The sequence below is a fragment of the Papilio machaon genome, chromosome 15 (assembly GCF_912999745.1).
Source record: "Papilio machaon chromosome 15, ilPapMach1.1, whole genome shotgun sequence".
In the NCBI taxonomy this organism is placed as follows: Eukaryota; Metazoa; Arthropoda; class Insecta; order Lepidoptera; family Papilionidae; genus Papilio; species Papilio machaon.
This window is the reverse complement of record NC_060000.1, coordinates 7,503,131-7,527,557: the sequence shown is the minus strand read 5'-3', so window position 1 is coordinate 7,527,557 and position 24,427 is coordinate 7,503,131. Positions and strand designations below refer to the sequence as shown.

Genomic DNA, 24,427 nt, shown 5'->3' with positions numbered 1-24,427 from the left:
TTTAGCCCGCGTAGTGAAAGTAATTTTTACAGCGAGTTTTCAATTTAATTCAAATTATCTTTGTTACTTTCATATATAAATTAAAACAATTAAGTAACTGAACTCTTTAATACGAGTATTCTTGATCTAAAGTAAAGAGCGAGATAGCTACATTTGAGAATGGATAAATGTCGAATGCGTTTAGAATTTAGTTATCTCAGTTATGTTTTAACATAACAATAGTGTTGATATGTTACATTTATTTTCTAACTAGCTTTTACCCGCGACTCCGTCCGCGCGGAATAAAAAATAAAAAACGGGGTAAAAATTATCCTATGTCCGTTTCCTGGTTCTATGCTACATGCCCACCAATTTTCAGTCAAATCAATTCAGCTGTTCTTGAGTTATAAATAGTGTAACTAACACGACTTTCTTTTATATATATAAGATATGAAAAGTTTTATTTTTTTATATTGAAACTGTCCAGTATATAAAAGCTTAGCTAAATTTAAAGGCCCTATTATCTTATTCAATCAATGAAGGTATTTTTTATAAAAAACCTTTTTTATTTGCAAATCTATTTTTGTTTCTTTTTACAACGTTTTTTTGATTCAATATCTTCGTTATCTTTGCTCTTTATATTGAAACGTAGGAGACGTGGGTTTTTTCTGTGAAAGACGCTTTTAATTGAAATAAATTCTTGACTTTGTTATTTAATTTATTTCTTATTCTAGGTTATGTTGTTTTTTATAAAAGAAATTGTATCACAGATATTTTAAATATACCTGTATTTACTAAAAGTAAATTATTTAGTAGTAGAGCAGTAATAGTTGTTGTATTTCTATGAATCAAAGAAAATGTGGTCAAAAATACTTAAAGTTAGTTGTATTCCTCTCTTCCATTTGAAAATAAACAAATCATTCAGGTTTAATGTTTAGTGTAATGCCTAAATGTCTTTGTTAGTGTTTAAATATATCACTACCCTAAAAGGTTTCCTGTGTACGTAAGAATCCCTGAGGAATAGTAAGCTTTAAATGGAATTTCAGAGCGAAGATTTGATGTTTAAAATTGTAGCAACAGAGCCACAGTCATGGCGCCGTCTTGAATAATTTAATACTCGTGCGACCTGAAAACGTACCGCAAAGGTGTCATGAATTAAATGTGTTAGTTTTAGTTGTTGGTTAACAATTACATATATTGTATAAACTTTACAGAAGAAAAGTTAGTTTGTTAAGGTTGGTTTACAAAGAACCTTACTTTAAAACCTTGTTTTGGTATAAACCTTACCAAAAAGTAATTTATTTATAAGCCTAATAATAAGACATACGTATAATTTCAGTTTATTTCATTTTATCCTTGTGTCTTTATGTAGTAGACATGCATTAATACTTAGGTAATTATGTACAGTATAAAGTTTGTAACGTTGCTTTATAAATAGTGACAAGTAATATATATGTGGATGTCAGAGGACAGTAAATGGACGTGGACGTCCCAGAGCGACTTCAGGGACGTAGTACCCTTGTCAGTGTTTATAAAAATTTATTAATAACTCTTGAAAGGGATGATAGAACGATAGGAGAGTATTGAATTGAATTTTGCCCATAAGTGAAGATAGGTTTTTACCGTTCACGTCGATAATAATGCATAAGTATTATTATCGACGTGAACGGTAAAAAGCGTCGGTCACTAAAGCAGACCTTAGTGAAGATTTCCATTTTAATCTGACCGAGGCAGTAAATTTAATAGCTAGCGTGGATATTTTAATCTTATGGAACACTTTCTATTCATTTTTAAGTGAATTTAGTATGTTTTTTTATTATATTTTTGTATTTGAAAACTCAGCCAACAGCCTAATCGTGGTAAGAATCCCGTTTCTTACGAACAGTATATTTGAAAACTGTTTCCAACAGAGATCGTATCGACATATTAGATTAATGTCACCGGCTATATCTTGCGCTACCCACTGAATACTGCATAGCGGCGCTTGTTCAAATATTTATGACGGAGCGAGAGTGCCACCGTGCCTTGTTTGAACTTGCGCGTCACTTATCTACTCGTATAATAATCCAGAACATTTGACGCATCGATGTTTTTGTACACTTGCTATCTATAAGAGTAATTTTACGTAATACATAATTTACGTTCATAAAGAATCAAGATGAATTCGAAATATATTACAGAAATAAGTTGAGAGATTTTTTTTTGGAAGAAAAAAGTGAACATATGTGTAGATATTTTTATGTCCACACATTGCTATTCCTATTTTAAATCTTAGTAGACAAGTCTGTCTCGCCTTAAGACTTGTCCATTAACATTATTGGTAGTGTAGCTTTTTTAATGAAGACATCGCGATGGCGATTACATTAAGAATGTCATTAAGTTAATATTCCTTCTTTTCGTGCTGGTTGCCCTTCCATTTAGTTTCCAAGTATTCATTAAGATCGTGAATTTACCAATTTCCATATAACTTCATTCTGTATCTCATTATGGAGATTGCGGACACCGTGATGTATGTCCTGGTGGCCGTAGTTACGGCGCCCTTGGGACCACTTGAGGCACGAACTTACATTGTTTGGAGATCTCAATCGAATACGTTTGACTTTGAAGGTATAAGGCACCCCAGTTCTTTGTCGACTAGTCATAGTCTAACTAAGACAAAATTTACATTTAAATATTGCCAAATACTTCTCTTTTTTTTGTAACAATTTTTTTTAATTCTCAAGGTAATTACGAAGCCACATACCGTTTAAATAATAAGCAAGGCTCTAAAAGGCAGAGTAATAACGTAGCCATTTTGTTTACCAACATTTCCGCGCTAGTTGCGGTTGGAATCGATCCTTCGACCCCTCGTGAGTTCGCAAATTGCGTCGGATCGTGTCTCTTATCTGCCGAAATAATTACACTTGTACGCCGATGAGACGTATCCCTCTTAACTTGCGGGAATCCCCGCGCATCACCTGCAGGCGTGTAGGGAAATTTAAACGGGTTCCATTGTTTTGGACGACACGACAAAAGTTGCACAAATATTTTAGTAGTTAAACAAATCAAATGTAATTTTTGTGTGAATTTGAAATCGGAAATTTATCAAATGAGGATATTGTAATTATTCAAAGTTTACTTAATAAATGTGTGCTTCAATTATACAGATTTTTATTAAAATAAACAAAATAACGAACTGTTAGAACTTATGCTAAAAACAAAGGTTCTGTATTTGTTCTGGATTATAAAAAGAAATCTTTGTGTCGTTTGTTAGCTAAATTAATTAACTTGCTGTCTGTGTTCGTTGGTCGTGTCGTGAGCGCAATGGAAACGCGACCTGCCAGCGCCAGAGCCGCTCTCCCCGTCGACTCTCCCCGTTCAGTAAGCCGTGTAACGATGTAATAGACGAAGATTTGTATGTATACCCTACGTATAATTGAACCCTGTGTTTGCCAGGAGACTTCACTTGTATCTATACATTTAAGTATGTACGTACATTGTATATTACGTACTAGTTGTATCTTGCACACTAGTAAATATCAAAAATTTTAAATAAATGTTCGGTTGGCATTTTGAATACATACATACACATAATATTTGTATTATTGACAATAAAGATATTGCTTTTATTCTCAATATTTCATGTGTTAAATATATCAACGTAAATACGGCAATGTTTCATTTTCCTCGCTTTATTTTTGACAGGACTTCAATATATTTTATTTTATGATTTTATCCTATCGAATATTTAAATTTATTTTTGTAGCTTTATTGGATTGTTTAGTTTATTGATTGACCTATTAGACATATCTAAAAATACTAATATACCTAATCTATATATATAAAAGAAAGTCGTGTTTGTTACACTATTTATAACTCAAGAACGGCTGAATCGATTTGACTGAAAATTGGTGGGCAGGTAGCTTAGAACCAGGAAACGGATATGGGATAATTTTTATCCCGTTTTCTATTTTTTTTTCCGCGCGGACGGAGTCGCGGGTAAAAGCTAGTAATTAATATACGCAAAATAAACCACTTAAACCTTAACATAATCTTTATAATCCTGTGTATTCAATCATGACAAAGCCTTTACTACAGTTGAAATATACCTTTTTTAAAAAGTACACTGTCATTTTCGTTTTGCGGCTGCGGTGAAATTAAATTACAACTGAATTTACGGACGTAGAGTGTAGTACGTAGTGTGCAGTGCATACGTCAGTTTGTGGTCGATGTTCGTTTGTGACTGGACATGAATAGGCCCAATGTTGCGACTATTAACCCGGCTACATTGTATAGAGCAATGTACGATTGTGTTTGTGGAATTTATTTTTATGTCCAGTTTGTAGTCAACTTTATTATTATTGGACTGAATTTTTCTGTTGTATTGTTCATTTTTTTTTTGTATGTATAATGATCGTTAAATAGGTTTTATGTGACATTTCTTAAATGTTATATAATTTTATCGACAGGATGAGGTCACTTTTCTATTTTATCGTTGGCCACTTTCTATTGTAATAAAGATATTTATTATTAACGACATAAGTTGATAATTAAATTTAAAAAGTGTACAAATAAACGCAATAAAGTTCAATCAATAAAAACCTACTAATATCACTACAAAGGCAAAGTTAAATCATCCCTTCGATTATATCTCATTGTGGCGTAAAAAAGGTAAATATTTGTGTAAGGTAGACAAAACGCCGACAGGCCACCGTTTTTCCCCTCGATCGGTGCATTACTTATTCAGGGGATACGCAAAAAGATGTAATCAATTATCCTGCGTCAACAAAAGATCTGTTTAGGCGGAACCTGCCCTAAACGGACAGCGGGCGTCGTGAAATATTACTTGGGGGCTCGGACATGCCCCCGAAATTATTACAGTTATATTTGAGGCGTTGATCCTACTAACTCACAACATTTATATCTATATATATAAAAGAAAGTCGTGTTAGTTACACTATTTATAACTCAAGAACGGCTGAATCGATTTGACTGAAAATTGGTGGGCAGGTAGCTTAGAACCAGGAAACGGACATAGGATAATTTTTACCCCGTTTTCTATTTTTTTATTCCGCGCGGACGGAGTCGCGGGTAAAAGCTAGTAAGTTATATTTCAAATAACGTAGCTAAATATATTATCTCATTCGTTTACTGTATGTGACATTAACAAAATACATTTGGGAGATCTTTCTTATCTCTGAATTACATTATAATTCAATTGTAATATTTTTTGTTATGATATAATATTAGGTTCAATTTTAACATTATTTTGAAGGTTCGCTGCGCATAGCTAATTTTATTTTGGGCTTTGTTTTTCATATTTTAAAACGCAATCATTTTTACCCTTAATTGTATATCTTAGAGTCTTTAAGAGGTCTCCCTTAGTGTATAATTAATCACTCCGAGTGAGCCAGTAACAGAGGCAACGTGTAATTATATCTAATATATAAAATTCTCGTGTCATTGTTTTCGTCACCGTACTCCTCCGAAACGGCTTGACCGATTCTCATGAAATTTTGTGAGCATATTCAGTAGGTCTGAGAATCGGCCAACATCTATTTTTCATTTTTTTTTATATTTTAACTGCGCGCGGACGGAGTCGCGGGCGACAGCTAGTTTCTATATAACTTTATTTTGTCTAATGATTTTAAAGTATGTACTTATCAGACTATTGGATATGATGGGTATAAAAAGTGTATTTGTAATCATTGATATTCATGTCCTTTTATGTAACTCGGTGATTGAAGCTGGTTCGTTTTTGTTGACATTTCCTTCTTAGTCTATTTCAACGTGGGTACATTGGCCGCGTCAGGCGCCGCTATGTCGTGAGATGTAACATTATAATTATTAAAATTCACCGTGATTCTCATAGTTTTTTTTGTTTCAATACCGCATTCCAATACTTGATAGTTTATATTGGATTCCTATTTGATTTCATTGTTATGCCTATTGTGCAAATTGTTATGATAATTTTATGACTGTTTTAATTTCTTGGTAGTAAAGCTAAAGTTTATTTAAGTTTTATATGAACTTTGCTTTTGATCCTTTGCTATACTATTTTTTGTAAACAACATTAGAGATGACGCCACAAAATATATTTTCTAACATCAACAATAATTAATATTGCAATGGAACCAGTTTACCAACTATTTTAATAAAAAACTGAAGTGCAATAACCTATTTCTATAAAAAGAATTGAATGTAGAAAATAGGAACCATTAAGGAAACGTGATGTATTTCCATTACAGTCACGCGATATAAATTCCTTTGAAAGACTGGATACCGCCGGGAGCGTTCCTTGAACCAAACGCTATTCTTTGCACATTACTTTTAATAAATTTCGCCGAGTAATAAGAACATGTATCCGTCTAGACTGCAGCGGCCGACGTATCTACCTGATATATACACGCGACGTGTCCCCCGGGCGAAACAGATTGCCCGTAATAGGGCAACCAAGAGACTCATGGCGTCTGCGTATTAGATACGATGCAAGCTTATGGCACTATGTTTAATTCCTGTCGCGTGTAGTTATGAAGCACTGGTCTGACTGCATAGTTAGAGTTGGATATTTAAGCGATAAACACGTAGGTGGGTTTATACACATTCTATTGGTTTTTTTGTGATTACATAATAATTCTACAGGATGTTTTAAATAATCCAATAGTGGCAGATGTCCTGTCGTAGGTCAAAATACTTGAGATTCTTTACGTCATTTATTTTGTTTTATTTTTGAAAAATAAGTTCTTAGTTTTGTAAGCACCGTGCTTGGTATAAATTTTTTTGCTCACCGCGTAATCCTTTTGACAAATGCGGTCGTTATATCAGAAGCTCTAAAGTTGGAGATAAGTGATCTAGGATTTCAGGCATCATGGTATAAAAACTTTATTTATTCCTTCTATTATTTTACGAAAAGTACAATATTATTCTCAACCGTTTAAAACTTTAAATGAAGTCCTCATAAGCTACTGACTTTCTTCACGGTGGTGGATAAGCAAAGCTTATTAGAGCTTTAATATGCCGAAGTGAGTACATGTTTGTACCACGTACGCTTCAGAACAATATATTTCATGACTCCCACTACGAGTAATCTTTATTCAGCTTGCATATCATCTATGGATGTGGCGTACCGCGCACTGGCCTTTAAAAAGCTTCTAACAAACTACATTCCCCGGATAATGTATTACCATAAGGTTAGGTTTCCCAGGATTATATTCATTTTACTATGATCATGTCACCTTTTTAATTATTACACGTCACTTATGACTTATTTCACATTTGGAGCGTATTTGCTACTTTTTAAATTAGAAATTCATTTTTATTTAATCAAAGGTTAACATTTTAAAGAGATACGAGGATATAATACTATTCTTTCTAATTTAGGTTTTAAGCTAAATACTTATTTCAATTTAGTCATAAAACATAAGTTAGTTGTATAAAATTAGCGCGCTCAAAAGGACTTCCAACTAAAGGTCCGACCTCAACCACAAATTGTATTATATTAATCCGTTAATTCATCAGAATCAGTTGAGATAAGCTAAGTTCTCATCCACTCCTTTCACTTAGCATAAAACTGTGTGCCAACAGAACATTTAAGGTAATACAGTGCAACCTCGATATAACAAATCGGAGGGGAACAAGAAAATATTCGTAATATCAAGTAATTCGTTGAACTGAGGTTTGTTATGTTGAGGTTAGATTGGTCTAAAATTCGTTATAAAGAGGTAAAAGACACACATTCCTCTACGTCTTTGAACTCGCATGATTTTAATCTTTTACTGTTTACATTCAAACCACTTTTTTCTGAAAACTTATCTTTAAATTTTAAAATTGTAGCCAATGTACTTGCGGGAATCCCGAACTTATTAGCTATGTCTAATTTTTTCGTCATGGGATTTTGGTCAACATAATTAATGATGTTTCGCTTTTCTGCAACCGATTACGAACACCTTTTACGTTTCTGAGCCATTTTAACTTAAATCTTTAACAATAGTGACGAGCAGAGGTGTTTACATTACTTTCCATCAAAACAACAATGATTACTGTACAAACAAAAGCGTGTCGAAACATGTCGAGACATGAATCACATTATAAGATTAAGTTATATTATTGGTGGAAACTTTATATAAAGGTTTTGGGTTGGCAAAATTCGTTAATTAGAGGTATGAATACTTTTTCTTGATAGTTAAAAATTCGTTATAAAGAGGTTGTACGCAAAGAATGTTCGCAATGTAAAGGTATATTTTATATTGACTCTTATGGACAATTCAAGGGGATTACGAAAAATTTGTTAAATCGAGGAAATCGTTATATTGAGGTACGTTATATTAAGGTTGCACTGTAGATATGTATAGAGGTTATCAATTCGACTGTTTTTTTATGTGTGTTACCGCGATGCTCCGCTTCTGGTGGTCCGATTTTGATAAAAATTATTTTAATCGAAAGGAAGTGCTTGCAGATGGGTCCCATTTTTTTTTAAATAACTAGAAGACTCGTAGATTTTGAATTTATAATAATATCTTTTTACTCTGACTTATTATACTTAATAAGTACTTTGTATATGAAGCCTTATACTTATAGTGAAGTAAAAAAAGATAAATATAAACCTGTATATTTCAACGACTAGATAACATTGTATCTTCATCTTCAGAAAGCTTTAAGGGTGCGTTGGCAAGCATAGTGACAGGCGCCCTGAGTCTAGACGTGTCGGCGTCTACCATTCACCTTGACTCACTGCCAGCCGTAGCGCCTACACCACCCTTCGATGGGCCACAACTAATCACTTTTGATTTACTTGTTTGGACAATATTTATGAAAATGTTCTCTTCTAACTAACGCACAAATCTGTACGACAATTATTCAAATTACATCAACTTCTTAAAGTAATTGAAGTAAAAACATTAGTACCAAAGTATGTTTTTTATAGAACTTACGCCTTTAGATACTCTATTATCATATACTTTTTATGGGTGTGTTATAGTGTTATAAAAACTAAGGGCACAAAAATCCAGACAGGCTATTATTTGGTAGTAATTAAGTTAGAACATGCATGTGTAATAATACATTCAGGGCATTAAGCATGCATGGATGACGTCACGTCCGACGGGCCCGCCTCGAATCAATAACACCCGAATTTGAATTACCAAGTTTGGTATGAAATATGTCCTGCGTACGCAAGTTAAAAGTAGAATTAGTAAAAAGTATGTAGATTAAATTTTGTTATTAAAAAGTTCACATTTATAATATTTTTTTCTAGCAGTCTAAATTGTCAGGTTAGGTAAAAAATAAATTTTTCGTTTATAAAAATACATTAATTTTTTTCTATTACTTTTGCTTTATTACTGTCACAAGTTTCTAACGGTACTTGTTTCGACAGTAGAGAGAGTTAGCGATCTAATTGGAGTACTAAATTATGTAGCTTCAGACAACCTAGGCCGAGACGCAAGCACTAGCATGATTGCTAATCTATTCATAATGCCAGCCCGAGTAGTCTGGAGACGAGTACATCAGATATGTACAGGAACTTTATAGAGGTGGTAGCTTATCTCTTTCATGTTTAAACGACCTGCTTTATTTTAGATTCTAGTTTGAGTTTAAACGCTCTCGTATATAATAAACATTAGATAGTATTATAAATCAATTTTACAATTATTTACTTGTCTTTTCAGTATTTTTTTCATTTTCAATTTATTCCCCTTTGGTAAAAACCCTACAGTTAAGGATACAAATGTGGGAGACGTATTTCACAAACCACGCAAACAAGGGATCCCTCCCCATAACGCTGTCCCTCTAAAAAAACAGTAATGTGACCACATCGCCCAACCCCGCGGGCACCTACTACATTCACCCAACAAAGCTAATGGATACTGGGGCCGAGTTTTAGTTCAACACATTTATGCGACTAGATTCATACTATGACAATAAAATGTTATAATTTAATATATTAGACAAAAAATTGACAATTTCTTTTATTTGTACGCTAAACGAATTCTTCGGTGTGTTATATTCCAGCAATATTTGAATGTAACTCAAGTAAGGTTTATTTATGTTCACAAAGCCCTCCTGTACTCGACACTCGAGAATTTTCACTAGGACCCGGGCGAGGGAGCGCTCCTTTAATTCCAACGGCCTAAATGCTAAAAATAAATTCTATTTTTGTAATCAAGATCCCAATTAGTAGATGTTTGTTCAATATCTTTTGTTGGAAATTTAAAACAAACCAGTTTTTTGTCTTCTATGGTATTTTATAATCTTGTAGTTTATTTTGTTATATTCGTAAACATTTCTTTGAATTACGAGACCTACTATCTTTTTTTTTCTAATCATTTCATAATGCATTTCTAAGTATGTAAGCTATGTTGTAGGTGTAGTCTGCATATTGTAAGTAACAAAAATGTTTTATAAAGCAAAACTTGCGATCAAGTTCAGTGCATTCACTAGCTTTGCCTCAATAACTCGAAAGTCGCTTCTTATTGAGCCATGCAACGCTGTGTGGCCGTCGAGTGTGTAATTACGATGCGGCAAGCTCCTCGCTTATTAGACGTCCATTGTGCGCCAGAGTTCACAATTTGCTTTCACTTCGTGTTGCCTTCAAGTGCATCTACTTCGCTATTGATTGATCCTAGTTTGAAAGGTTTCCATTGATAACGTTTGGTAAATTAGTGATTTATGGCTTAGCTTATCATTAACTTGATTGGAAATTATTATTATTAAATGAAATATGCTAAATTTATTTACAGTCTCATATTTAATGAAGTGAAACAAAAGCGTAAAATATCGTTCCATAGTTGACACAATTGTTTCATACACATTAAACAAACTTTATTTACGACTTGTCCAAATGTTTGTAGGAACTCAGTCGGACAGCACAGCCTCTCCGTTTTAATTGAATTATGTATTAGCGCGCTTTCGGAGATCAGACAGTCGCACGACTCTACTTTGATTAATGTTTTATATAGTATTAAAGCAGATAGTGTAAAGAAGACCTTCAAAAGTATTTAAGTGTAAGAATTTTTTTATTACCGACTTTTTTTTATAATCCACCTTTTCGTGTATAATTTGTAGATAACGTAGTTCAGAGTAATTTTAGTTTCGAAGCATACTAATTTGCATCCAATTCTGATTAAACTGGTTGTAACGTGTAAAGTTACATGAAGCTAGTACTTAGAAAAAGTAAATTGCGTTTTGGTAAGTTTTCTTTAAAATATATAGGCGCTGTGCCAAAGGTCGGAAAGTACACGGTCATTGCGTCTACTGGCCCTGGCAAAAAATACTTATTTTATATCCATTAAATATAGACACTAAAGAAATTAATATTTATATAAACCCGTTTGATTTTTATTTTAGTATTGAATCATAAAATAAGATTTTTATTATTATTTATTCTTATAGTTCTATATTGCTCACATTGTTTATTCTTTGTAAGGAGCCAAAGTTACGTTTACTTAGTTATTAAGATTCTACGACAGTTATTTATATCTATGTCGCTACGGTTACGTAGACCTTCTACAACGCTACGATCCTAAGTAAGTTCGAGCCTTTTATTTCATTTTGCTGACAATATTATTATCTCGACTAAACGTGTTGCGACCTTCTCACAATGCCTCGCAACGACACGAACAATTATTTGCCCCTTCAAATGGCACTTAGTACGATAATCATTCGGTAACTTTATATGAAGATATCAGTAAAAAGAAACACTTCACTTTGAGGAATACTTTTATTTGTCAGCACAACCGTTCTGGTCGGATTCTGGCAAGCGAATGCCCGACCAAGCCAAGTTTTTCGATACACCACGACACAAGTCAAATAAGGGTATTTCACTAGTTCCTGTCAGTTTGAAGGCAAGTGTCAAACGAACATCCCTTCAAACTGGCAGTCAATAAATAGTCATTTGACATATGATAAAATAAATATTAATTATAATCGATGAAATAAATTATGTTATATATTATGTTGGTAACACACGAAACTATTAAACATGGCTGTAGAACCTGAGTTTAAATAATATACAAACTTTAAGGTACTTAAATACACCAACAACGTATATATATATATATATATATATATATATATATATATATATATACGTTTTCCTCCCATGTAATACGAATAAATCGTTTTTTATACTGTGACAATACCTTTGATCTCGCCAGAGCCCAGGTGGCATTAATAAAAGATGGGTCGCTATCTCTTTCTATCGCAGACTTAATCACAGAGCGCTTCGTGTAAATGAGGGGACGATGGATTATAATGGAGGATGTAATTCGGGATCCGGAGAACTTCTCAACATAATTTAGGGCGTAACTACAAAGCTGGTTTGTATTCGGTAAATGATAAAGTCATGTTTATAGCAGAATTTTATTTACAGTAATAATTATCGTTATCTTACATTTTAAAACTACATAACATTAATCTTACATATGAAATGCTATTATGTACAGTTATAAAGACGAACGGTTTGTATTTTTATATCTGACAAATATTATATATACGAAAGTTTATATGGATGAATGTTTCTTTGAAGGTATCTCCAGAACGGCTCAAACGATCTTGATTAAATTTGGCACAGATGTAGAACATAGTCTGAAAGAACACATAGGCTACTTATTTTTTTTTATACCGCGCGGACGGAGTCGCGGGCAAAAGCTAGTGTTTGTAATAAATAAATTCTAAAACTACCAAATTCATACATTCATTTCTTTCACTCGTAAAATGCTACATTATCCTCGGACAACCATATGCTATATCCCTTTATCATCTTGGGAAGAGGGGATGGCTGAAAACCAGCTCGACACTGTATCCTTACCGGTGTTGGCGAAGCTGAGCCACCCCCTTTTGCCATCACTGTATATTGTAAATGATTGTATTTAAAACTTTGTAAATTTCAATGGCAATAAAAAAATTTATTATTATTATTATTTTTCTTCATACTAATTCTGTCTCCGCCTGGCTGGTTTTTATATGATAGATAAAGTAAATAAATAATGGTTAAATAAAAACTAATAAATATACTACGTATTTACGATAAATACATATATATAAAACCTAAATTACACACTATACATACATACATACATAAATAATCCTAGCCAGGCGGGAATCCCTCGGCAGGGGAGACCAGACGGCCAAGGGTCAGGGAGAAAGGGAAAGAAACCGGCGGACAATTCGGGCGGTATCGAGAAGCATTATTATTATTATTATTATTATATCCAAATCAGGACGGACCGCTAGTGTTAAAGGTATATTTAAAATGAAAAACGTTAAAACGACATTGTTAACTTTAGTCCCAGGATCGGGCGTCGGCGGGCAGCTTTATTGATATTGTATTCTCACTCCTTCCACTCGAACGGGTGACTATTGCTAGGATATAATAGAGCGAATGAAAGGCGAGCACCAGGTGGCTCTTATCACATACACTTACTCTGTATTGGCAGGCTTAGCGCCTACGATGAAAACGTATTAAGAGCCTTGGATATTACTGAATATGAAATTGAATTCTTTTAACATTATGGTAAAAGTTTAAAAATTAAAATATTTGTAATTCCACTTACCATTTTTCAGGAATCATAGCTTTTAAAATTTTACGCAATCACTATTCATAAATTAACCCATTCATAGTAAAGTATACTAATGAAGTTAAAATAAAAACGTAGTAAAGTGGTGAGGCATTTGCATACTTTTCCGGCAATCGTCATCCCTCTTGGGGGCGATGCGGGGAGGGATGGGGCACTTTATCAACCTCATCTGCGGCGGGGCTTCAACGCATCATTGTTATTTTGGATATTTATCCCAACGTTCCCCTTCCTCCCCTCTCGGAGGCGCTGCGGCTCGTAGGGTTGCTAGATTTTAATTGGGATAAGCCGAAACTCGCTGTTAATTATTGCTGAAGTTCTGACTCGACTGGACAACGTTGCAGGAACTTTAAATTCTATTGTGTTGTTTTCTTCTCTAGGTATACGTATTATAAATTTATATTGAATGAGATAGACTTTAGATTTTGTTATTAAACATTAATATAGAGTTGAATGAACCTAAATTGTTTTTTAGATTACGCAATGATAACACACAATATGTACCAGCCCTGATTACAAATACGTCTGCGACTAACAATTAACACGTCTGCGGAATATTTAAATGGGATAATATTTACATTTTGCAATCGGAATGAACCAGTGCGCTCTCCGCCCGCACACCACTAGTCCCGGCTGTCGTTTGCAAATGACAGCGCAATGTTTTAATTTTATTATCGTTGTCTTTGGTTGACATTGGCGGCGATAGTCTGACGATCAGATTACACAGGGTTACTACTTGAGTGCAAGTTTAATTTCCCTTTGTAGTTTGTTTAACAATGACAAATATATCTAAATTAAACTTAAGGATTAATTATATGAACAGTGACATTATGTTTACCTAAGATGTACTAAAAGAAAAAAAGAAAATTGCGAAAAATATTATGTCTAACTGAACTTTTTACTAGCAATTGTTATGACGATTTGAGGTTAAAATGACACTATTAGCAAACTTTAAGTCGATGTTTTTGTCGTTTTGTCTATATTGCTTTGTACTGGAAACTGTTTTTTGGTTACATAAATCCTTTTTTCCACTAAACTAAAAATAACTGCACGGCTCGGTATAAATCAAACGTCATGTTTGAAATTACATTTTGATATCGGGAGCCGGTGCAGCGGGTCGCTGGTATATTAAATCAAACCGTATTTATTCACAACGAGAGTTTTATTTTGTAAAATGTAAAAACGGATGGAATAAATGTATGTTACAAGTTTGTATTTTTAAACGCAAATTCTACTCGAAAGTTGCCAAATATTTTCTGTTTTGAATATTACCGATATTATTTCATTAAATCTTACTAATATTATAAATGCGAAAGTTTAGATGGATGGATGGATGTTTATTAGAAGGAATCGCCAGAACGGATCAACGGATCTTTATGAATATAATGTTCGTAAGAAACGGGATTCTTACCACGATTCGGCTGTTTGAGCTCCCGATATTTCTCTGAGCTCAAACAGCCGAATCGTGGTAAGAATCCCGTTTCTTACGAACATTATATTAGTAAAAACCACGAAAGTTTGAAGTTATGGATCTTTATGAAATTCGTCAGAGATACAACATAGCCTGAAATAAGCTATGTACATATGTTACTTATTTAGTTTTTTTTTAATAACGCGCGCACGGAGTCCCGGACGAAAGCTAGTTTATATGTATATAGTTTTATTTTACATAGCAACGAACGCATTTCAGCTCCTGCAACTGAAATTTAACAATTAAGTTGTGTACACGCGCGCATACTAACGAGCTTCTAGTTCGGCGCTTAACCTCCGCTGAATATTCATATATGCACACCGCCGTAGACATTCAAGTGTCTGCCATCATGCGGCGCAGTTTTCAACAATTTGGGGGAGATGTAATACTTACGTAGGTTACATACCAGGTCACTCAGAAAGTATTGCGAAAAAAAGTTTTTATGTATGTGAGACTGGTCTGTTATAATTTATTTAAAAGTATGATTATTTATTAGTAAAAATAGGTACGTTCTAAATTCAAAACTACCCTACACATTTTCTGCGAGCTTATTAAAATTAACGTGTCTCATTGAAAAATGGATTTGCGTTTAGAACATTTTCGCGCTATGATTTTTTACGATTTCAAATGTCGCCTGAAACCGGACGAATCGTACGATAGACTTCAAATGGTATTATTGGATGAAGGCCCTTCTAAGGCAACCGTGTATCGTTGATATAATGAATTTAAGCGAGGTCCACAACTTTGGGGGATGAAGAAACAAGTGGTCGCCCTTTGACGGCTGTTATGGAAGGAGACGTGCTAGCACTGAAAAATTTGGTCCAAGACAATAGACGAATTGCATATTAAGAGATTCAGCATACACTGCAGATTAGATCAGGAAGCCTTAACGAGTTTCTATACGTGCATCTACGGGTGCAGAGCATAGTTTCACGCAGGGTGCCGCACAACCTCACCGATGTTCAAAAGCAGGCAAGGGTGGATTGGTGCCATGATATGATAGACAAATTTGAAGCAGGCTAGTCTCGGCGTGTTTACGATATCGTTAAAGGTGATGAATCCTGGATTTATCAATTCGATCCAGAAACAAAGCGCCAGTCGACGGTTTTGGTGTTTCAAAACGAATCAACGCCTACCAAAGTGAAGCAAGCTAGAAGCGGGGGAAAGATTTTGATCGCGAACTTTTTCAATTTGACTGGCTACTTGGTGTCAATTCCTTTACGAAACCAAAGAACCATTTACGCCGAATTGTATACTACCAAATGCTTGGCAGAAGTTTTCTCTGTTGTGAACAACAAGCGACCAAAAGCGGGCTACTGCTCCACCGCGATAATGTGCCCGCCCACACCGCAATCAAAACGAGCGACTTCCTAGACAGCACACTGGTCAAACTTCTGGGTCACCCTTCTTACAACCTTAACCTAGCACCGTGTGACTTCTTCTTATTCCCAAAAATAAAAAATCAACTCAAAGGGATTCAATTTTCGTCGCCGGATGATGCGCTCTCAGCGTTCCAGCAGGCTGTAAGCGAGGTGTCTGCGGTGGACTAGAAAAAGTGTTTCTAAAACTGGTTCAGACGCATGAAACTTTGTATAGAGACTGGTGAAGAGTACTTTGAAAACATGTAATAAAAATATATTTACCTATAGAACATTTTTTTTTAGTGTCGCAAAACTTTCTGAGTGTCCCACGTATGTTAGTCTTAATAAAGAAATAATATACAAGCAATTTATAACCATACTGTTAACAAATAAACAAATAGTTTAGTCATCGAAAAGCTTTATTTAATGTCTGCTTTAATTGACAATCACAACAAACTCTCCCTTAGCAACCGACAATGACAATCATAGACGATATAAAACTATAAACATACTAGATGTCGCTCGCGACTCCGTCCGCGTGGAATTAAAAATAAACTTAGTATCCTATGTGTTCTTCCAGACTATGCTCTACATATATGCCAAATTTCATCAAGATCCGTTGAGCCGTTCCGGAGATACATTCAAACAAACATCCATCCATTTAAACATTCACATTTATAATATTAGTAAGATATCAGCATATAAAACCTTTTTATAAAAGAACAATTCACGTTACAATATTGAACTGATAAATGAAAAATATCTGAGAGATTATGACATTGAAATAATAGAGGTTTTATAAATTTACTAGCCTTTACCCGCGACTCCGTCCGCGCGAAAAAAAAATAGAAAACGGGGTAAAAATTATCCTATGTCCGTTTCCTGGTTCTAAGCTACCTCCCCATCAATTTTGCAGTCAAATCGATTCAGCCGTTCTTGAGTTATAAATAGTGTAACTAACACGACTTTCTTTTATATATATAGATATCAAAATAAGACACCTACTTTGGTACAGCTTTCATAGTAAAAGTCTATAGTTTTGTATAACTGTTCTAAAAACAAAGCGACAGTTAAATGCTCCTTGAAACAACTAAACAAACTATTGTGTTAAGCTGAAAGTATCGCGATAATAACGGGAAAGTAGGTTTGCTTAGAAATGTGCATTGTTAAGCATTTGCAACGTCATAAAAGTTTTATCTGAAAACGAACGCATTGGAATTAAACATAACGACTTGTAGTAGCGAACGTTTTCTAGTATTCTTACACTTGTTTAAATTACCTTTTCTGTTAACTAGTTAAGTTAATAACTAAATATTACTTGTAGCATGATCTTTTAAGTATAAACTCGTAAATAGGTTACAGTAAAAAAAATAATTTGCTCTTGTTAAAGCGTGACGCCAACAAATAATTTCAGAAACATTGATTTTTTTCCTCCCAAGTAGTAAAAGACTTAAGCCAAACTTTAAGGTTAATAAAACCTTGTGTGCCGACACCACGTGAGAGGGAATAGGTCAGAGAGATGATGATGATGATGGATTAATATTTTTTTATGTTTTTAACGAATAATCTCATAAAGTACTGAATCAATTTCAAAAATTCTTTCACCATTTCAATCCTACATTATTCCCGAGTACTATAATGTTGATGTTGTATACAAAAAAAATAGCGACTGGCTACTATCTAGTAAAAAGTTTCGTTTGTATAAAAAGCGGAACGTTGTGAAGAGGATAGTCCGTATTAATGAACTGTGTATCAACTGTCCAATTATAAAGACTACGGAACCAGAAAGTGCACTTAAATTCAAGTCTAAATTGGCGGAGCGCAGCAGCGGTCTGAAATGGGCTTGGAAATATATTTGCAACGTGCCTCGGACTTTGTAGTTAATTTCATAACAGCTCTTGTTTGCTCGTAATATAAATTAAAAATTGTATTCTTATGGTTTATAATAAATGACTACATGATTCACTCTCAGTGTGTTAGACTACTAGATTTTCTCTCGATTTTTTGTCATTCTTCAGTCGTATTACGTTAATAAATAGTGAGATCCAATTAACGCAATGGCCGTCGAAACGTCAAGCGCACGGACGCCCTCTGACGCGATTTGTTGTGAATTAATCTCATTTGATGGACCTTTACAATGTCGGCCGACTGCATCGCGTAACCACGGCCATTGAAGTGCATTGAGTGATTGATGGGATGGACGAACGGGCACGATTTTATTTATACAGCATTAATTTTACAGAATAAGCTATGGAGATATTTTTAAAACTGGATTTAAAAAACATTTTCAATTAAATAAATAGTGTTTCATCACGTCATTGTCTAAAAAAGTTTTTAAAACAGACTAGCTGTAAAGATATTGAATGATAAGCTTTCGACCGTGACTCTGTCCGTGCGGAATTATAAAAAACTTAATAAGTAGCCTATGTGTTCTTCCAGACTATGTTTTACAACTGTGCCAAATTTCATCAAGATCTGTAGAGCCGTTCCAGAGATACCTTCAAACAAACATCCATCCATCTAAACATTCGCATTTATAATATTAGTAAGATAATCTTAAATTATTATACATTCATTAACAAAATATAATTTATTGTTACAATACTCTATAGACATTAGATATGACAAGGTGTAGTCACAATCTAGATTGGTGTTATTTTTAGCTCCTCCAGACACATTAAACAATAGTGTCTGGTAACATCTGAATAATATACTTTGTGTATTATCTATGTTCTGTAACATAACAAAATTTATATAGTCTATTTAAACTTTAGGTACAGTTAAAAAGTACGATTATACACCTCGCTAAGTGTTTAGAAAAAAATGAAAATTTAAATTTTCTTTAAAATTACTTATAAACTTTGCGGTCCGAAAGACTTGAACGAACAAAATTTTTCTTTTTACGCTTATGGAAATAAATATCGCGTTGTATTTCCGATTTAACGCATCCGATAGTAAAACTGCATCTCCGACCAATCCAATAAAAGCTTTACTTGTATTGGATTCAAAACCATTCCAATGTAGAGTATTTACGCAGTACTCGTAAATTCAATTTAAAAAAATCAGTAGTCAGTAAATTTTTATTTCGACTGACAATGTAATGCTGTGATTTGTACATATTATGTTGACTATGTGTAATTGCAGGTACTAGTATATTATATATTTTTAAAACTATTTATTGAAGTCATATATTTTACTTTTTAACCAAATAAGTCGTTAATTCCTTTTTGCATATTTATTCTTCGTATTTTAACCAAATTAAGGACTTATTTTATTGAAGGCAATAAGCAAAATGATTTTTTTTATGTTTCAGATAGACGTGATTGCGTTGTTGATAATGTTGGTGAGTATATTTTTTAAATTACATTCAGAATACGGTTTCTACAGCTTTGTATTGTGTAGATGAGATGTCACAGTCCCAACAATTTGTTCTACCATACATTCTTCCAGCAATTCTGCTTTATTTTAGGCAAAAAAGGTTTTAAAAGGGTCAGCAAACTTTATTACAAATTTGTTCCAACTTTAATATCAATAAATTTTTCCTGTGTAGCAATGATATACACAATTTCGGTCCATATGTACTGTAGACAAAGTTCAATTTCCTTTGTCTTACTTTTGTAGGAATTTAACCGTAGCAGTAGCGTAATTGGAGTTTTGACGCGTCACTGGGCGCGGGCCATGTGCTGCATAAACCTCTGCGGTGGAAAGTTACAGTTACCCGCTCGCCTACCGGATGAGGGTCCTAATGTTAACCAGACATTCTTTGAAAAGCAATCACACTCTGATATACCGGTATTATATGAAAATATATACTGATGGAGTTTTGTCAGGCAACATGCAACAATGTTGAAGTTATGTATGTTTCAAATTGTACGGCTTAACATATTTAAATGAAAATATAGTTTTTGACGCTCGACTCCATGAGGCATTTCTACAATTATGTATTTTTCCTACTTTTACCTATGAATAAAATACGGTATCATTCATCATTACGTTTTGTATGTTGTGTCTTTTAACATGTGGTCACTCTTGCAATATACGTTATGAAATTGTGACTGTAAAATTTAAAATTCTTTTTCACTGTAGCCAGACACATGTTATGTTTTAAATACCTACATATCGCCGACGTGGCTCGCTGTGTGCCTGCTGGTGAATAATTAAATTGAAAGGCGCAGGAAGTGAGGCGAGCCGGCATACAACTCTAGCTACCCTCAGGCCAGTCACGGCCCATTTAGGTACAGTTTTCATATGCTCTCATTTTTTTTTATCTTTTTACTACGTACCTGATGTGGAGAACTTATCTATTTTTAACGTGAAAGCTTCGAACTTAAGTATTTTTAGTACTTTTATGTTCTTTTGTTTAATTTTGAAATATCGTTCAACTAGTTAAATGACTAATTATTTTCTTCATATATTATATGTAACTTTTTTATTCTTTCATTAAATAAATCGAATTTTTGATTTCCCCGGTGAAAAGTACGACCGACTCAGAAGTATTTTCATATTATAAATTATATGAATTATTTACTACAAAATTATTTGGCATGAATAAACATTGAATTGACACAAATTATAATAAAATCATATTTTATTTACATCTCCATTATAGTACCAGGTCAATAGTAACTCGACATCTGAGTGTAGTTGCGTCAAAAACGGTTTACATTAGCTTTGACTCGCGGCTATGAATGCGAGATGAGCTCCCGCGCCCCTCACCACCCCGCGCTCCGCACTCCCCCAAGCAAATTGCTCAGTCTCCGTAACTTAGGGCTTCAGCGTTGGAGCTATAAATAACTTGATCTATCAGACGGTAACTTACACAATGTACTTTATAACTTTACAGTCGTAAAAATTTATAGACTTTCCTTTGTTTGTGATGTTTATTTCGAGGCTAGGAATCTTTCGTATACTTGCAACTTTGATTTCTAGTTTTTAATTTTATATTCCTTAAGAAGTTAGACGAGTTGTCTATTTTATTTTTAGTATCGTAGTAGCTTAGTAGCTACGCTTCTACGCTTTTAGTCTACGAGGTTACGAAACGTTAGTAAATATATCTATAACTAGCTGTCGCCGGCGACTCCGTCCGCGCGCAGTTAAAATAAACTTAATAGGGGTATGAAAAGTAGCCGATTCTCAGACCTACTGAATACGCATATAAAATTTGATAAAAATCGGTAAAGCCGTTTCGGAGGAGTACGGTAACTAACATTGTGACATGGAAATCTATCTATATATATAAAAGAAAGTCGTGTTAGTTACACTATTTATAACTCAAGATCGGTCGAACTGATTTAACTGAAAATTGGTGGGCAGGTAGCTTAGAACTAGGAGACGGACATAGGAACTTTTTTATCTTGTGTGCATTTTTTAATATTGTGTAAATATTGAAACAAGATCTTAAAGTAAATTTAAATCTTAAAGTAAATGTATATTTTTTGTTGCATATAAAATGACATATTCGTCTATATAAAAAGTTAAGAAACTTTGTACCATTATTTTGCTTTATAATGATGTCTGAGTGTCATAAAAAGGTAAGATATTAACTTTGTTAACATATATCAGTAGGCTACAGATCAAAGAGCGTACCGATTATGATCGTTACCTCGCGCACGTCGGAACATGGTAACGAGTTTTGTTTCTGTTTGATGTCTGTCACGTAACATTATAACTGACTCCCTCTTGCTTCTGCTATCACTCTACTTAATGGAGGTGTGACACATCTTTGTACAAATGTTTGGAAAATGTCTTAATATTAAGCCTTTAATTTGTCATAAAATGACAAACGCTGGTAATTTTTTTTGCCAAATTTATAAGTTTAAATTTATTAAAATTAGTATTTTTGAGGACCTCATGCGTTGCTTTTTTTATTATTTACTGTGGGCTAATTCATAATACTAAAAGGCTTTCACAATTTCCAAGTAAGTCCTGAATAAGCTTGTTGGAACTTATTTGACAAATTAAAATGTGTTAGTTAATTTATTTGTTAGTTATTACACTTTACTTGGACTTGAAAGAAGGTTATTATTATGCGTTTCGGCGTACGAAAGCTAATGTAACATGGTTTGAATATTATTCCAATTATAACTCAGAATCTTATATAAAGGTCTGCAGGCGAAATGCGGTGTTAACGCAAGTCTAGCCGTAGGTGACGTTCGTGAGCAATATTGCTTATTTTGGGGAGCGGCGGCGCGCGCCGTCAAATTATATAAATTCAATTTTGTTATTTCACTCGTGAATGCTTTGATGCTGTAGGATTACCTTTACAGGGAACATTTTAAAATGATCAATCATCCGTTTCGGTTATTCACGCGTTTGTAATGCAATAGCTCTCTATGTAATGTTAGTTTTCAATACAAAGTTCATCACAATAATGTACATTTATTTATATAATGATTTTTTGAACATTTATTTATATTATGTAATGTACATTATAATGTACATGTATTTAACTCTAAATGTTTTAATTAAACTAAAACAGTGTAAGATGACATGGCTCGTTAAGAAGTCGTTGTTATTATTAATGACTCTGAGAGGTTGAAATCAACTGGATTTCTGAATTTACCTACTTTATTAAAATTAATATTAATGAGCTTTGCTAGGCTACATTTTAACATTATTTAGTAAAATATTCACTACAGTTGTCTGGCATTGTCTCAATTTGCATGCTTTTTGGCAATATTAATCTTACAATCTCACTCCTCAAAGATATGTCTAAAGCGATTGCTTTTACCTATCTCGCAATGTTACCTGTCGTTTGCATACTGATTTATAAAGCAAAGCGTTAACCGTCAGTTGCATTTTCTTGCTGAGGCTTTTGATTTCACACCACGCGATACAACTCTCCGCGACAAACGGATGCAGCGAATATCGTGATGCATACAACACTTGATGTACGCTGTTACGCCCACCGTACTGCGTACAGATGCTTTCATTATGTCATTGCACATTTGCGGTACTTGCGCGCTCTTTTCTGCGGAAATGTATCATTTTAGTGAAATTGCCGAGAAACGTTTATTTTGGTACTTATAAGAAGTTGTTTGTACTACTAATATTATCTATATATATAAAAGAAAGTCGTGTTAGTTACACTATTTATAACTCAAGAACGGCTGAATCGATTTGACTGAAAATTGGTGGGCAGGTAGCTTAGAACCAGGAAAAGGACATAGGATACTTTTTATCCCATTTCCTTTTTTTAAATTCCGCGGGAACGAAGTCGCGGCTAAAAGCTAATATACAATATAACTTCATTAACTAATATTATAAATGCGAATGTTTAGTTGGATGGATGGATGTTTATTTAAAGATATCTTCGGAACGACTGAACGGATCTTGATGAAATTTGGTACAGTTGTAGAACATAGTCTGGAAGAACACATAGGCTACTTATTAAGTTTTTTTTTAAATTCCGCGCGGATGGAGTCGCGGGCGACAGCTAATTAAAAATAAAAGTCAAATTAAATAAATTTTGTTAATGATAAATTAAGAATCAAATATAGTTTAATTTTTCATGTCATAAAAATATAAACAATACTTTAAGCCTGCAATTAATATTAGTTTTTTTATGTATTAACATTTCGCGACCTGTACGAATACTTTCAACAATGGACCGTGAAGAGGTTTAGTGCTCGTAACAACTGGAGGACGCTTTTGTAAAGCTGCAAATGCAGCTGAAGTGAGTTGTGAACTGACGCAGGACAATGGCTGTAACGAGGTCGTGGACCTATTACTCTCTGCACAGATGTAGAATGATGCCAGAGAAAGCGTATGGAAAAAACGTTTCTACTTCGTAATGTTAAACTTAATGCAATGAAATGAAACTGCTTTATAAACGTGTTATATAAAACTCTGAGTTAGGTTCTTAATATTTTACATGTGCTAGATCTATTATAGTAAATCTCCACTGTCCTAATCTATCTATCTATATATATAAAAGAAAGTTGCGTTAGTTACACCATTTATAACTCAAGATCGGTCGAACTGATTTAGCTGAAAATTGATGGGCAGGTAGCTTAGAACCAGGAAACGGACATAGGATAATTTTTACCCCGTTTTCTATTTTTTAT

At 33.9% G+C, this 24,427-nt stretch overlaps 1 protein-coding gene across 3 annotated transcripts in view; it reads left to right on the top strand.

The window, feature by feature from the left end:
• The window catches only part of LOC106713114 (stress-activated protein kinase JNK), a 78,112-nt gene that overhangs the window by 12,311 nt on the left and 41,374 nt on the right, over positions 1-24,427 (top strand). For all 3 annotated transcript variants that reach the window (XM_045681158.1, XM_045681159.1, XM_045681161.1), the window contains exon 2: positions 19,675-19,704. The gene's annotated coding sequence lies outside the window, so the exon portion shown is untranslated. The remainder of the gene's footprint in view (positions 1-19,674; positions 19,705-24,427) is intronic.